At 40.9% G+C, this 14,853-nt stretch overlaps 1 long non-coding RNA gene across 3 annotated transcripts; it reads left to right on the top strand.

The window, feature by feature from the left end:
• The first annotated feature begins 252 nt into the window (after positions 1-252).
• On the top strand, positions 253-5,912 carry LOC125536553 (uncharacterized). Of its 3 annotated transcripts, none has more exons than XR_007295076.2 (3): positions 253-703; positions 1,827-2,135; positions 2,744-5,912. It is a non-coding gene; the product is annotated as an uncharacterized LOC125536553 (long non-coding RNA). The 3 variants fall into 3 exon arrangements; XR_007295075.2 differs by having other exon boundaries at positions 257-703; positions 1,827-2,033; XR_007295077.2 differs by lacking the exon at positions 253-703 and adding an exon at positions 710-1,728 and having other exon boundaries at positions 1,827-2,033.
• Positions 5,913-14,853: the final 8,941 nt, after the last annotated feature.

Raw genomic sequence — 14,853 nt, forward strand, 5'->3', positions numbered from 1 at the left:
CTCGCTCCCAGGAGGCTCCCCCAATTTGGAGCTTCGTTGGTCGTTCGATGGAAGTCATTTTGGTCAACCAATGTGTCTCAGCCGCCCGATCTAAACCTCTGGTGTTTACTCTGGTTTTCACTACGCTATAATATCTTAAGGTCCATGACTGGTGGGCTCGTCCAGCCTTCCTATTGGCTGGGTGAACCATTCACAGGTGCAAATGGACATGTCCCCATGTGACGCGCGTCTCGCGGACGTCGTGGGTGACCTAGCCCCAATCCACAGCAGCCACATCCCTCACTCCTCCGCCTCCTCCCTTGTCCGCCACCGCATCCATTCCCACCCTCTCCTCCTGCCACTTCTGCTTCCTTCCTCCTCCCCGGATCTACATCCCATACAAGCAGTAAAAATAGTGGCGGCAAAGCACGGGGTTGGTGACAGCGGTTGGACGAGGTGGTCCACAGGTGAGGAACGCCGCCATTCATCCGGCCACCCCACCGGAGCCTCGGTGGCTAAGGCTGCAGTGGCGCTGCCAGTCCCTCCTCTTTCTCTCTCTCTCTCCGATGCCACTATTCCCCTCCCTCATCCATCGACACAGCCTGGTCCACCTCATCGAGAGCTCTCGGCGGTAGGGGGAATGGCAGTGACGGTGGCTGCTGGACAGTAGGGTCTCGCCGAGGTGGTCCATTCCAAGGAAGAGGGAGAGGATGCCGGTGACAAGGTGAGCTTCACCTACCCCCTCTCTCTATGTCCTTTGTATAGATGGACTCTCTTATGTTTATCTCAAGAGAAATTTTATTTTTTTCAGTTTTTCTTAGATGTACTTTGATTTGATGTGAATCTTTTGGTCACAATCAACATGTTTATCTTGGCTAAATTATGAGTTGTCGGAATCCGATGTTGTCCGCACAACTAGGAGGGGGTGGAGATGAAATGGGGCCAAATGATCCCGCGGCAACAATAGCAGATCTGAATTTGTGTTGCTAGGGTGCAGACTAACCTAACTTCAAGGAAAAACCTGAAGATTCAAGTGCAATTTTCTCCTGCCAATTCCATTTTCAGCAGCTTTCAGAGATGCCTCTTCATTTGTTAGAAAAAAACATTGAGATTCAAGTGCATTTTTTCCTGCCAATTCCATTTTAAGAAACTTTCAAAGATGCATCTTCATTTGTTAGAAAATATTTTTTTGAATTATGAGCTTGGTCTTTCAACATGGCATACAAAATGTACTTTTGAATATAATATTATGTTGCTACTTGCAAAGTTTTTTGAGTGGTAAATTGTTTTTCAAATTTCCAAGGACATGTTAATTTTATGTGGCTTTAGAGGAGTATATCAAGTTATCAGCAGGGTGCATCAATGGCTCACAGCGGAGGAAGCTGCCACGACTGCTAGTGCTGCAGCAAGGCGCTAGCTAGCTAGGTGTTGCAGACACAATAAGTTTGCATTTCGCTTCAGAATTTAGAGGAGGTCAACATTTGGTTTATAGTCCTAAAAAGGTCAAACCTTTTCCCTATTTCATTCTTTGTCCCTCAAATTGGGGCTAAATAGTGTTTGTGATGGAAATTTTCGGGTTGGTATTGGCATTGGTTTGTGGGGATTACAAGTTGATAAGGAATTCATGCTTGATGGTCATGTATTTTAATGTCGTGATTTGTGTTGATGTTCTGCATATGTTCCGGAAAGAAGATAGTAGGACAAAGCTATAGGAGAACTCTGGTGAAAAGAATTATTTGCTTCGTCAATGTGAGCTTGCTTATTTGGTTCTGCTTGATATATGTTGCCAACCTTTGTCCTTGTCTCCTTCGTGCACCCATCGTCTTCTAACATTCGCTCATCATCAGGTATAAAGGGAGTTATGTCCATGGTAGAGGTGCAGATCAAGGAGGTCGGAAAATGGGACGAGGTTGGGTGACATGTACGAGGGAGGAAAATGGTGTAGGTCCTTGTTTTTTGGTGATGGTAGTTGCATACTTCAATGAAGGAAGGAATCCCTAGCGCGTACAATGACGTTAATGTTGCTAGCAGCAGGGGACGGAAGCTTGTCACATGTATGTGTCAACCTCTTATTTGTTAGTGTTGCCAGCTCTGGGAAATGCATGCCTAGTGGTTGTTGCATATATGCTATGGCTACATTAGCAAATTTGTTTTAGGTGAGAGAAAATGTTTTTTTGGTTTCATACATTGTTGTTTCAGTTAGTAGTAAATAGTGATGATGCTCATGGAAACTTTCAAGACATTGTTGAACTTCATCTCGTCATTTAACAACTTTGATTTCTAATTAGCGCGACGATCTGCACCAAAATTTATGTCAAAAAGGAAATTAGTTGGAATTGGTTTAGTGTCCTGCTGAGATTGAATATCCACATTATCCAAATCCCAAGGTGTCGAGGTTGATTCCTATTTTTCTTTATTTCTTTCTATTTTTCATCTAATATATACTGACCAATTTTTTGTATGCATGTCACTAATTATTTTCCCGCTTGTTCAATACGTGATGCGCATAGAGATTAGCTTTGACAATCCGTGCATTGTAGTTTGTAGCCTGATAGCTATATAAACAAATTACATTGGTGATTCAATTTTTTTCACTCAGACATACAGTGGTTAGTGTTGTTAATCCATACATAGTCGTATTTGTAGATTGATGTTATCGTATCTTTCATTCAATATCTTGTGCAAAGTTACATGCATATTTTTCCTTCTTTGGGTCGTATACCCGTTTGATTTCTGGACCCATATTTTAATGGTTCTCTTGCAGGTGATGTGAAGGTTAGCTACCGTGATCAAGGAAATAACATGTATCTGTGTGGTTTGTTCCTGCTGTTGATCGGACATTGCCGTGTTTAAGGTATGTTGTGCCCGGTGCTACTAAATGCTATATAAAACCTATAGTTGTACATAAAACATTCATCTGACATTACATGACAACAAGCCAAACACTTTGCCACCTAGGATAGTCTATATTTCTATTTCCTTCAGTTATCTCATATTTCCAGTAAAAAAACTCTTCACTTTGGGGTTTTGGAATGATCTTTAGGAAGTTGGTGATGAGTTAGTAGAACTGATGGAAATTTCACTTTCATTAGACAATGACATGACAAAGACGCCACTGCATGATATAGTCTTTGGACTTAAGCCATCTCATATGTACAATAACAAGATTTGTCGCTTTGGTTTTTTAGAATAATATTCGATAAGTTGGTGAAGAATTAGAGCGGAAGTTACGCTCATGAGTAGTATTTGTTGTACAAACATCCAATTAATTCTTAAGATGCAATATAGACACTATAATAGTACTACTTTAGTCAAATACATTATCCATTGATTGTTGTAGTGAAATGTCGCTCTAGGTATTAACTTGCAGAATCTTGCACGACAAACTATAGGCATGTGATCTCTATGGTGTTCCGGTAAATAAAGAAAACTAGAACATGTGCCTTCAAGTTTTCTATTTATATACAAAAACCATCCATTGGTACATATGAACATATGAATAGGACTCAAGAAGATCTATTTTTTGTCATGTTTGTGAGTTTTCTGTTATTTCCTCTCAGTGTGAATAGGACTGAAGAAGATGGACATAGCCTTTAGGTAATTTCACTTTTTTTTTGAACCACAAATCATAGAACAATAGTTCTATGGTATATTTTCATTAAAAAACAACATGTTACAAAGGGAAAGGATAAAACAAAAACAAAAGAAAAAAGATCTAAGCTAATGGGGCAGATCCCTTATCCAATTTCAGTTTTGGGCAACATGAGAATCATTTAAAAATTTACCTGACAGCCTGCTTGAACAAGGTGGAATACTTGTCTTTGATCTTGTGTTGAAGTAGTTGAAGATCCTTTTTTAATTCAAGCCTCCAATTTGAGACTGTCGGCTGGATGTTTCTGAAGACCTTGCCATTTCACTTTGTCTCGATTAATAACATATTACAAATTTATTTGTTTAAATAGGGTAGGTTATTTACGAAGGTATACCATTTCTATTAACCGGATAATTTACATCTTGGCAAGGACTTATTGGTGCAACCTGGTCATAATTGCTCGGCCAATTTCCCAACCCAAATCCAGAACCGCTTCATCTTTAGATCTTTACGTGCTTGATGAAATGCCTTAGAGACTAAGATCTGCACTTTGTTTTTCTCCGTTCTCCTTCTCACGGATTAACCGATGGATGTAAGACCCAGAGAAGCATTTGGAACTGGTCTGAAGTGTCTTCCAGTTTATGCGTATATTCTTTTTTTTCATGCTGGTAAAATGTTATTGGCTCGCTCATCTGCACACACCTTTCATTGTTGCTAATCCTGAGAATCCAATCAACGAAATAGTTGGTGATGTTTGCTGTGGTACGCAGTTAAAATTGCTACATATAGTTCAGTTTGAGACAAGGTATTGACTGCAATAATATAGGACTGTAGTGTTTCAAGCTATTAATACAGATAAGATTTTGATTTGCCTGCATTTGTAGATTTTTATCATGCATATTCCACCTTTTTTCCTGCTCAAATTAACCACCTAAGTTGACCTGACCATGACAGTTGTGAATATTGAGGTACCTGAAAAATGGTTGATAAAGATAAAGATGCAGTTAATTGACATCGTTATTTGGTAAGGCAATCACCAAACTAATATTGTGAGCTCACGGACATTCTTAGCAGGTGTCATTTCTCACTACAATATTTCTGATTTTTGGTTTGATTTGACTAGCAGTTACAGTGGTCAGGACGACGCAGTTGTTGAGATTGATGGCAGAGAAAGAGCTATGTAGTGTTTCAAGCTATTAATGCATAGAATATTTTGATTTGCCTGCATTTGTAGATTTTTACTCGTGCATATTCCAGCTTTTTTTCCTGCTCAAATTAAACACCTGACCATGATAGTTGTTGTGAATATTGAGGTACCTGAAAAAATGTTTATAAAGATAAAGATGCAGTTAATTCACATCGTTATTTTGATAAGGCAGTCACCATAATAATACTGTGAGCTCACGGACATTCTTAGCAGGTGTCGTTTCTCACTAAATATTTCTGATTTTTGGTTCGATTTGACTGGCAGTGACAGTGGTCAGGACGATGCAGTAGTTGAGATTGATGACATAGAAAGAGCTCTGTAGCCCGATTAGGAAACTAGCGACGGTGGTTTAGTAATTAATGTGCGATGAATCATTAGTTCTGAGCGACCATCCTTGGATGTCACTATGACGACCACCTCTGCTTGTACTGACGAGGGCATCTAGGTTGCATCTAGACCACATATCCTTTCGAATAGTCCCTACTGCCATTTAGTGTATTAACATATATTCTGTTATCTTCTTGTTAGGCAAATTTAGAGAATCTGGATGTTGAATTAGGTACTTCTGGTATGCCTGGACTACAAAAGTCAATATAGTTGATGTTCATCAGTCTTTCTGGATTGTCCACCTTTCAGTTGGGTTAAGCCTCTTTTTCTATTGTATGCAAATGAAACATACTTGATGTACCTCTGGTATGATAAAAGAGATCGCCCTTTCCTTTTGTAAAGTTTTCTGCAGATGATGTTGTGGAGGTTGATTTAAGAATTTGTGTGTTCATTAGTTCATTACTTCCTTTACCATTAGACAATGGTTTATAAGTGTTGCATCTGACCCTATTTTGCTGGGAAATATGAATGAAGTGATAGTTCTTGCAAACATGGACTCCTCTTTGTTGGACGAGGATAACTAAAATACTAATCTAGCAGGCAATAATTACATGGTTGATCTCGGTTTTGTACATGTTAGGTGAGCATTATCAGTTTTACTTCCCATAAGAGAGTGTATTTTAGAGCTGCAGATTGTTTCTATTTAAGAGCAAGAAGCCAAATCATGTTGTTCATTGTAAATCTTGAAAAACTTGTTGTTTATTGTCACTTCTATCTATGTTATAAACTTTTGTTCCTGGTGTGGTACTTGTCAATCTTGGTTTGCCTTCCATTGCAGCAGACCAATATGTCCTTGTTTCTTCAATTGATTCCTCATTTCATGTCTGCACTTCTATTACAGTAGAACAACATGTTATAAACATGGCGCTGGGCATTGTTTGTCCAGTTGCCTTCAAAAGATAAGATATGGCTATAGAGTGGATCCATCACTAAAGAGATGACAAATGTGGTGCAAGGCATTGTTTGTTCAGCTTCTTTAAAAAATGAAGGAATTACATTGCATCTGACCTATAAAGGGGCTATGAAGGACAAAATGCTATGGATCCAGAGTGGGAGGGAGAGTTACGGACAACGTATCAAGGACAAAACGTGACATGGATTCCTAAGTTCCAGCCTACATAGCAAAATTATATAGAGAGAATGCCATCATTTTGAAAACTCTATTACATAGTTTGAAGCTATGTTTCTCTCAATTTTCACTATTAAAAGGATCCTTATTGTTGCCAATTTGTCAAGCATTTATTGTCAAATAACTCTTTATTTGAAATGAGACCTTGTGCCATTTGGCACAAGGGGTAAAGTTATTATGCATCTTATTGTAGACGCAAGCCTTCATTCTGTTTTATTAAGAGGGGTTAAATTTGTTACCATATGTGCTTGCTCACAACTAAACCAACTAAAGCATGAATTTTCTTTTCAATATGTTTTTTTCAAACTCAGATATCTAATCACGATAACCATATTTTCAACTAAAACAATGTTTACTTAGCTGGTTTGTACATGTTATACAAATATAATTTTTTAAACTCAGATTTTGCACCGTGATAACCATATTTTCAATATAACATGGTTTAACACATGAGCTTTGTACTGCCAATATAGAAGAGGTTCTTGCAAAATGAAACTATTTTCATCGACAACATGGCTTTAGCGGGTCTCTGCGCCATTTGGCGCAACGGGTCAACTAGTATTTAAGAAAATAGGAAAATAAGAAGTAGTTCGGGAAGGACACGAGGCATCCACGAGGGTGGAGGGCGCGCCCCCTGCCTCGTGGGCACCTTGTGCGCTCTCCGGACTCCGTTTTCTTGCATGATACTTCTTTTAGTCGGTAAAAATTCATTATATAACCTCCCGTAGGTTTTGACCACCGTATCACGCAAATATCTCATGTTCTTGTTTCGAGCTGTTTCTGCTGCAGATTCGGAGCAAGATGTCTTCTCAAGAGTCAGTCGGGGAGAGTTGGGTGTCTCATCCGACACCGGGACTAAGAGCAAATAGTGATGCTGACCACTTTGGGCCGTCAACGGAAGAAGAGATGGAGGCCGACTTGAAAAGAATAGATGCCATGGAAGAGGATCAAGAAGTTACTTCTCATTTCCGATCTGGATTAACGGTGGGGGAACTGCTCAGCCATTACAAACTCGGTCATCCCTTCCAAAGTAAGATTTCTTTCTTATGAAAATATGAAAAAGAGTGGTACTTGTTCTCCCGCATCTATGCAACATCCATGGGTGAAAGGAGCTTTAGTCGTCACGGGAAAGCTCCGAAAAGAAATAATGGGCCTCAAGCAGCAAGTCAAGAAGCTTGAAGAAGAGAATTGTATCTTGAGGGCATCATCGCCAAGAATATCACATCACCACCTACGAAGAGGGAGACATAAACACATGGGTATGGGCACTCCCCTTGGCAACTGCCAAGCTTGGGGGAGTGCCCCGGTATCGTATCACCATCACTTTTATCTTTACCGTTTTTCTTAGTTCGATCCTTTTGATAATATCTAGTAGAATAAAGTTTTAGTATGATCTAGTTGTGAGTTTTGCTTTATGATCTTCCGATGTAATCGAGTCTGTGAGCTATATATAATAAAGATTAGTGTTGAGTCAAGGGCTTGATTATTTTGCTATGATCTTGAGGGAATAAAATAAAAGAGAAGAAATAAAAAGAAATAAAGGGATCATATGGATCTTGTGGAGAGTAATGAGCTCACATATAAAGAGTATGATGAATAAAAATTGTTGAGAATTGACAAACATAGTTTTGGTCATCGTTTCAATTAATAGGAAGTAATAAAGAAAGAGAGGTTCACATATAAATATACTATCTTGGACATCTTTTATGATTGTGAGCACTCATTAAAATATGACATGCTAAAAAGTTGATGTTGGACAAGGAAGACAACGTAATGGGTTATGTTCTCTTGCATCTGAGATAAATTATATTGTCATGGATCATCCAACATGTTGAGCTTGCCTTTCCCTCTCATGCTAGCCAATTTCTTTGCACCAAGTAGATATACTACTGCTTCCAAATGTCCTTAAACCCAGTTTTGCCATGAGAGTCCACCATATCTACCTATGTATTGAGTAAGATCCTTCAAGTAAGTTGTCATCGGTGCAAGCAATAAAAATTGCTCTTTAAATATGTATGACTTATTAGTGCGGAGAAAACAATGGTTGAGTATGTGGACTTGCTGAAAAGCTCTTATATTGACTCTTTCCTATGTTATGATAAATTGCAATTGCTTCAATTACTGAGATTATAGTTTGTTAGTTTTCAATGAAGTTTATAATTCATACTTGAAACTGTGAATGAATTGTCACTTTAGCATAAGAGATCATATGACAATATATATATATGTTGTTGTTCTAAGGATGATCATGATGCCCTCATGTCTGTATTTTATTTTATCGACACCTATATCTCTAAACATGTGGACATATTTTTCGATTTCGGCTTTCGCTTGAGGACAAGCAAGGTCTAAGCTTGGGGGAGTTGATACGTCCATTTTGCATCAAGCTTTTATATCGATATTTATTGCATTATGGGCTGTTATTATACATTATGTCACAATACTTATGCCTTTTCTCTCTTATTTTACAAGGTTTACATGAAGAGGGGGAATGCCGGCAGCTGGAATTCTAGGCTGGAAAAGGAGCAAATATTAGAGACCTACTCTGCACATCTCCAAAAGTCCTGAAACTCCAGGGGAGTTATTTTCAGAATATAAAAAATATTGAGCGAAGAAAGTACCAGAGTGGGGCCACCCACCATCCATGAGGGTGGGGGGCGCGCCCCCTGCCTCGTGGGCCCCTTGGTGGGCCTCTGCTGCCCATCTTTGGCTATATGTATTGTTTCGTCGAGAAAAAAAATCATAAGCAAGCTTTCGGGAAGAAACTCCACCACCACGAGGCGGAACCAATCTAGGGCTCCGGTAGAGCCGTTCTGCCGGGGAAACTTCCCTCCGGGAGGGGGAAATCATCACCATCGTCATCACCAACAATCCTCTCATCGGGAGGGGGTCAATCTCCATCAACATCTTCACCAGCACCATCTCATCTCAAACCCTAGTTCATCTCTTATATCCAATCTTTGTATACAAACCTCAGATTGGTACCTGTGGGTTGCTAGTAGTGTTGATTACTCCTTGTAGTTGAAGCTAGTTGGTTTACTTGGTGGAAGATCATATGTTCAGATCCATTATGCATATTAATACCCCTCTGATTATGAACATGAATATGCTTTGTGAGTAGTTACATTTGTTCCTGAGGACATGGGAGAAGTCTTGCTATAAGTAGTCATGTGAATTTGATATTCGTTCGATATTTTGATGAGATGTATGTTGTCATCCCTCTAGTGGTGTCATGTGAACACCGAATACATGACACTTCACCATTGTTTGGGCCTAGAGGAAGGCATTGGGAAGTAATAATTAGATGATGGGTTGCTAGAGTTACAGAAGCTTAAACCCTAGTTTATGCATTGCTTCGTAAGGGGCTGATTTGGATCCATATGTTTTATGCTATGGTTAGGTTTACCTTAATACTTCTGTTGTAGTTGCGGATGCTTGCAATGGGGGTTAATCATAAGTGGGATGCTTGTCCAAGTAAGGATAGTACCCAAGCACCGGTCCACCCACGTATCAAATTATCAAAGTACCGAACGCGAATCATATTAACATGATGAAAACTAGCTTGACGATAATTCCCATGTGTCCTCGGGAGCACTTCCCTTCATATAAGAGTTTGTCCAGGCTTGTCCTTTGCTACAAAAAGGATTGGGCCATCTTGCTACACCTTATTTACTTTTATTACTTGGTACTCCTTACAAATTACCTTATCACAAACCTATATGTTACTGACAATTTCAGTGCTTGCACAGAATACCTTACTGAAAACTGCTTATCATTTCCTTCTGCTCCTCGTTGGGTTCGACACTCTTACTTATCGAAAAGGCTACGATAGATCCCGTACACTTGTGGGTCATCAAGCCACGACACCCAGATGTTTGAATTTTATTCCCATTTCTTGCATGGGACCTATAAATTCACCCAAAGAAACACATGTGATTTTTCAGCAAACTTTGGTGCATTGGAGCATGTGCTTGTAGTTCAAATTTTAATTATGCACATTAAATGCCCAGAAACTCAATTAATTCATAAAAATGCCAAACGAACCCGGAATAATTCCAAATTTAAACACGACACTCATGTACTAGTTGCATGTTCACTGTACGTAAATGTTCTAGCAATTCAAACACCAGCCTTTTCGTCCATAACACCATTTTGTATTTCAACATAATGAAAAATTTGGGTATACCTTAAAAAATTTACTAGAAAGAATCGTGTGGGATGCGATATAAAATATCTTGGTGCACCGTCTTGTCTGGCTTACGCAGGAAGCTTCGTCGTCTACAGATCACCGCCCCCGCTTGAACCACACTTGCACGATTGTTTCTTGTGGCACCGAGCGAAATTGTTTTGCCACCGCGGAAATATCTATCTCCCCGCCCCTTCCCTCCTACCAAAAGCCACATTTCCACTGTTCCTCCTTGCTTTCCAAGTTCAAACATTCACTGCTGCTTACTGGCAGCTCAGCCTCCTCGTCGGTTACCCTTCTTCTTGCAGCGCCGCCTCCTCGCCAGCGACCCTTCTTCTTGCAGCGCCGCCTCCTCGCCCGCGACCCTTGTTGTTGCTACGCGTCCTCCTCGCTGCCGACTCTTCTTCTTGCTACGCAGCCTCGTCGATATGGTTAGGTAATCCACACCCCACCCACACCATCTCCTGCTTTCCCATCCCACATGCCCCGACTGATGGAGCGACACCTTCCACCGAAATCACTGCCCCCTCCTCCAATTAAGCGCCACCCACAACCATTTTACACGCAGTATAATGTGGAGCTGGGTAGCATGCGTCCGCATGCATGAACGAGGTCGCTATGGATGTCGTGCATGTCGACCGCCAGATCTTGGAGGAGCACCTCGTCTTCTAGGCCACCGTCGACACCGTCGCGTGGTTGTCTACTTTAAAATACAGTTTGTGATGTTTTCTCTAGGCCACCACAAGTGCCTTCTAGTGACTTGTCCTCTGTAATGTTAATATGCAATCTGATGTTCATTTAATAGTTTGATCCTCTGAAATGTAATGTTCAGTTAACACTTTGGTCCAACAATTGCTACATTTCGTAGTACTGTTCTCAAGCATTCTTTGTTTTGCTAACTGTCTTATCTTCTAGTACTTGTTTCTATTCTGCAATGTCATGCTAAGTTAACTATTTTGGTTCATTTGTTCTGCTTTCCATTTAATGGTTTGGTTCAGTTCTGCAATTTGATTTTCATTTGCTATGGGTACAATTTTGTATTGTTATGCATGTGACACCAATCGAATTTGGTTGTACTCAATAAATATTCTATTGATAGTATGGCAACTCTCAGTTAACCTGATCAAGATCTTCCTTTTGTGTGTTGCAAGGAAACAATGGGAGACACTGCGGTTTACCATCGAGGTTTGTTCAAGCAGGGTCCTTTGGCTAATAGCACATTATTGTGCAGTTGCAGGAATCATTCTAATATTTAGGTTTCTTACAATTTGGTCTTGCACATGTAGGTCCTGCTGTCAGAGGCTTAGACCCACTGTTCGACGCATTTTGCATATGGGGAAATGATATGTCCATGAATATCAGTCAAGTCAAGAAACTCAGAAAGATTGTTAGGATGAAGAAACTTGCAACGAATAACAGCAAGATCTTTGTTTGCACAATGAAGAAGACATCAGTCAACTATAGGATGGTACCAACTCTTTTACCTTGTTTTTACCCCTGGCCCCATTTCAAAATTTACAACAACGATTTATGCATACCTTTGTTTTCAGTACTTCACAAAGCAGTTCACCGATGATTACCTCTCAAACCACCTGCATGGTCAAGAGGTGAGGAAGGTATTCATTCAACACCCATGGTACAATATTGAAGTCTTGCTGAAGAGGACGAAGGTTGGGCGGGCAATTATCCATAGCCACTCGCCTAAAGTTGCAAGGACATTCAACATCACTGAAGGCTCAATATTTACCTTCCGCTTCTGCAGTTTCCCACATGAGATTCATCTATCTATTTACCGTGTATGATGCTACTTTCCAAAGGTTTTTGATGCTGCATGTGAAACTTGGTGCTGTTGTGTAATGGCGTAACTGAGTGCCGAAGCTATCTGATGTAATTCGATTATGAAATCCTGGTTGCTTTTATACGGATATGAAATATCTGGCGTGCTTTATAAGAAATATCAGTTTGATTAGTATATGGATTATCAATAATAGGCTAATTACCCTGCTTATTGGGGTTTTCTATTGCAAACGGTTACTGATACGTTTCCAACGTATCTATAATTTATGAAGTATTCATGCCTTGTTTACAATAGTTTTATATGATTTTGGTATGATTTGATTAGAACTAACCCGGACTGACGATGTTTTCAGCAGAACTACTGTGGTGTTGTTTTTGTGCAGAAATAAAAGTTCTCGGAATGCGATGAAAATCAACAGAGAATTTTTCTGGAAAATATAAAAAATACTGGAACAAAAATCTACCGAAGGGGAGTCTCGTGGACCCCATGAGGGTGGGGGCGCGCCCCTATGCCTCGTGGACTTCCCGTGGGGCCCCTTGACTTGGTCTCGACGCCAACCTATCCTATAAATGCCCAAACCTCCATAAAATAACCTAGATCGGAAGTTCCGCCTCCGTAAGCCTCTGTAGCCACGATAAATCAATCTAGGCCCTCTCTGGCACCCTGCCGGAGGGGGCCATCATCACCAGAGGCTATGGAGGAGGATCCCGGAGGGGCCATCATCACCATGAAGGCCAAGGACCATAGGGAGAACCTCTCCCCATCCAGGGGGAGTCCATGGAGGAGGAAGCACAAGGGGGAGAACCTCTCCTCCTCTCTCTCGGTGGCGTCGGAGTGCCATTGGGGGGGGGGGGAATCATTGCCGCGGTTATCATTTTCGTCAACATCTCCATCATCATCACTATCCTCATCTCTTTTACGCGGTCCACTCTCCCGCACCCCGCTGTAATCCCTACTTGAACAGGGTGCTTTATGCCACATATTATGATCCAATGATGTGTTGCCATCCTATGGTGTTTTGAGTAGATATCCTTTGTCTTTGGATTGATTGATGATCTAGATTGGTATGAGATGTATGTTTTATTTTGGTGCTGTCCTATGGTGCCCTCCGTGTCACGCAAGCGTGAGGGATTCCCGTTGTAGGGTGTTGCAATACGTTCATGATTCACTTATAGTGGGTTGCTTGAGTGATAGAAGCATAAACCCGAGTAAGGGGGTTGTTGCGTATGGGATAAAGGGGACTTGATGCTTTAATGCTATGGTTGGGTTTTACCTTAATGATCTTTAGTAGTTGCAGATGCTTGCTAGAGTTCCAATCATAAGTGCATATGATCCAAGAAGAGAAAGTATGTTAGCTTATGCCTCTCCCTCATATGAAATTGCAATGACGACCACCGGTCTTGTTAACAATTGCCTAAGACAATTCCGCACACCGATCCATCATTATTCCACACTCGCTATTTATAATATTTAGTAATATATTCTAACTTTTTGATAACATAACCTACTTTTATGTTTTAGCTCTCCGATATCATGCAAAGTTATCCTCTTCTTACCCACAACGTAGTTTTATTTCTCGTTTCTAGTTGGAAGCAAACGTTCGGTGTACGTAGAGTCGTATCAGTGGCAGATAGGGCTTGAGATAATATTGATCTTACCTTTAGCTCCTTGTGGGTTCGACACTCCATACTTATCACTTCCACCATTGGGAATTGCTACGATGATTCCCTTCACTTGGGGATTATCAGTTACTCAGACAGCACCGTGGGCGATGAACTCAAACAACCCGCACGGTTTCTAGAAAGTAGGCATGTTCGATCAACTAACAATCACACACGGCTTCCGGTAGCGAACTGTTTGCATTAGGCCACCTTGCACAAACGTTTCCACACAAAGAACTGTGTGGGATGTACATACCTACGGAAATGATTTTCTGGGATTCACCGTGTGGGATGTACATACCTACAGAAATGATTTCTGGGATTCACCTTCTGGGATGTACATATCTACGGAAATAATTTCTGGGATTCACCGTGTGGGATGTACATACCTACGGAAATTATTTCTGGGATTCAGCGTGTGGAATGTACATACCTACGGAAATGATTGGGTTTCCATGCCTTGCCCGATCGCACACGACCCCAGCCTGGGTCCCAGGAGGGCCTATCCCCGATGATTTTTGGGTCGTGTGGGAAGGACCCCCCTATCGCCCACACTCACTTGGCGACGGTTCCAAATGCCATCGCGGAATGGGGTTTTAAACCGTTTGTTTAGGATGTCGCTGTACCAGTGTGAACTTGACGCCCTCGATGCCTACGACATGCTTCTTCTTCGCGAGAGTGTACAAGTTCATCATACCAGCATGCCCTAGCCTCCCATGCTAGAGCCAACACTCTGAAGCTTTTGCTAGAAGACATATGACCAACTGTGGTCTTGCTGAGAAATCTACCATGTACAGATCGTGTTTTCGATACCCTTCAAAGACTAGAGACTTGTCAGATTCCATAAGAACAAGGCAACGATATTTTCCAAAGATCACAATCATGTTCAGATCACACAGCATTGAGATAGACAT

The sequence above is a fragment of the Triticum urartu genome, chromosome 2A (assembly GCF_056163025.1).
Source record: "Triticum urartu cultivar PI428250 chromosome 2A, HENAU_Tu73, whole genome shotgun sequence".
In the NCBI taxonomy this organism is placed as follows: Eukaryota; Viridiplantae; Streptophyta; class Magnoliopsida; order Poales; family Poaceae; genus Triticum; species Triticum urartu.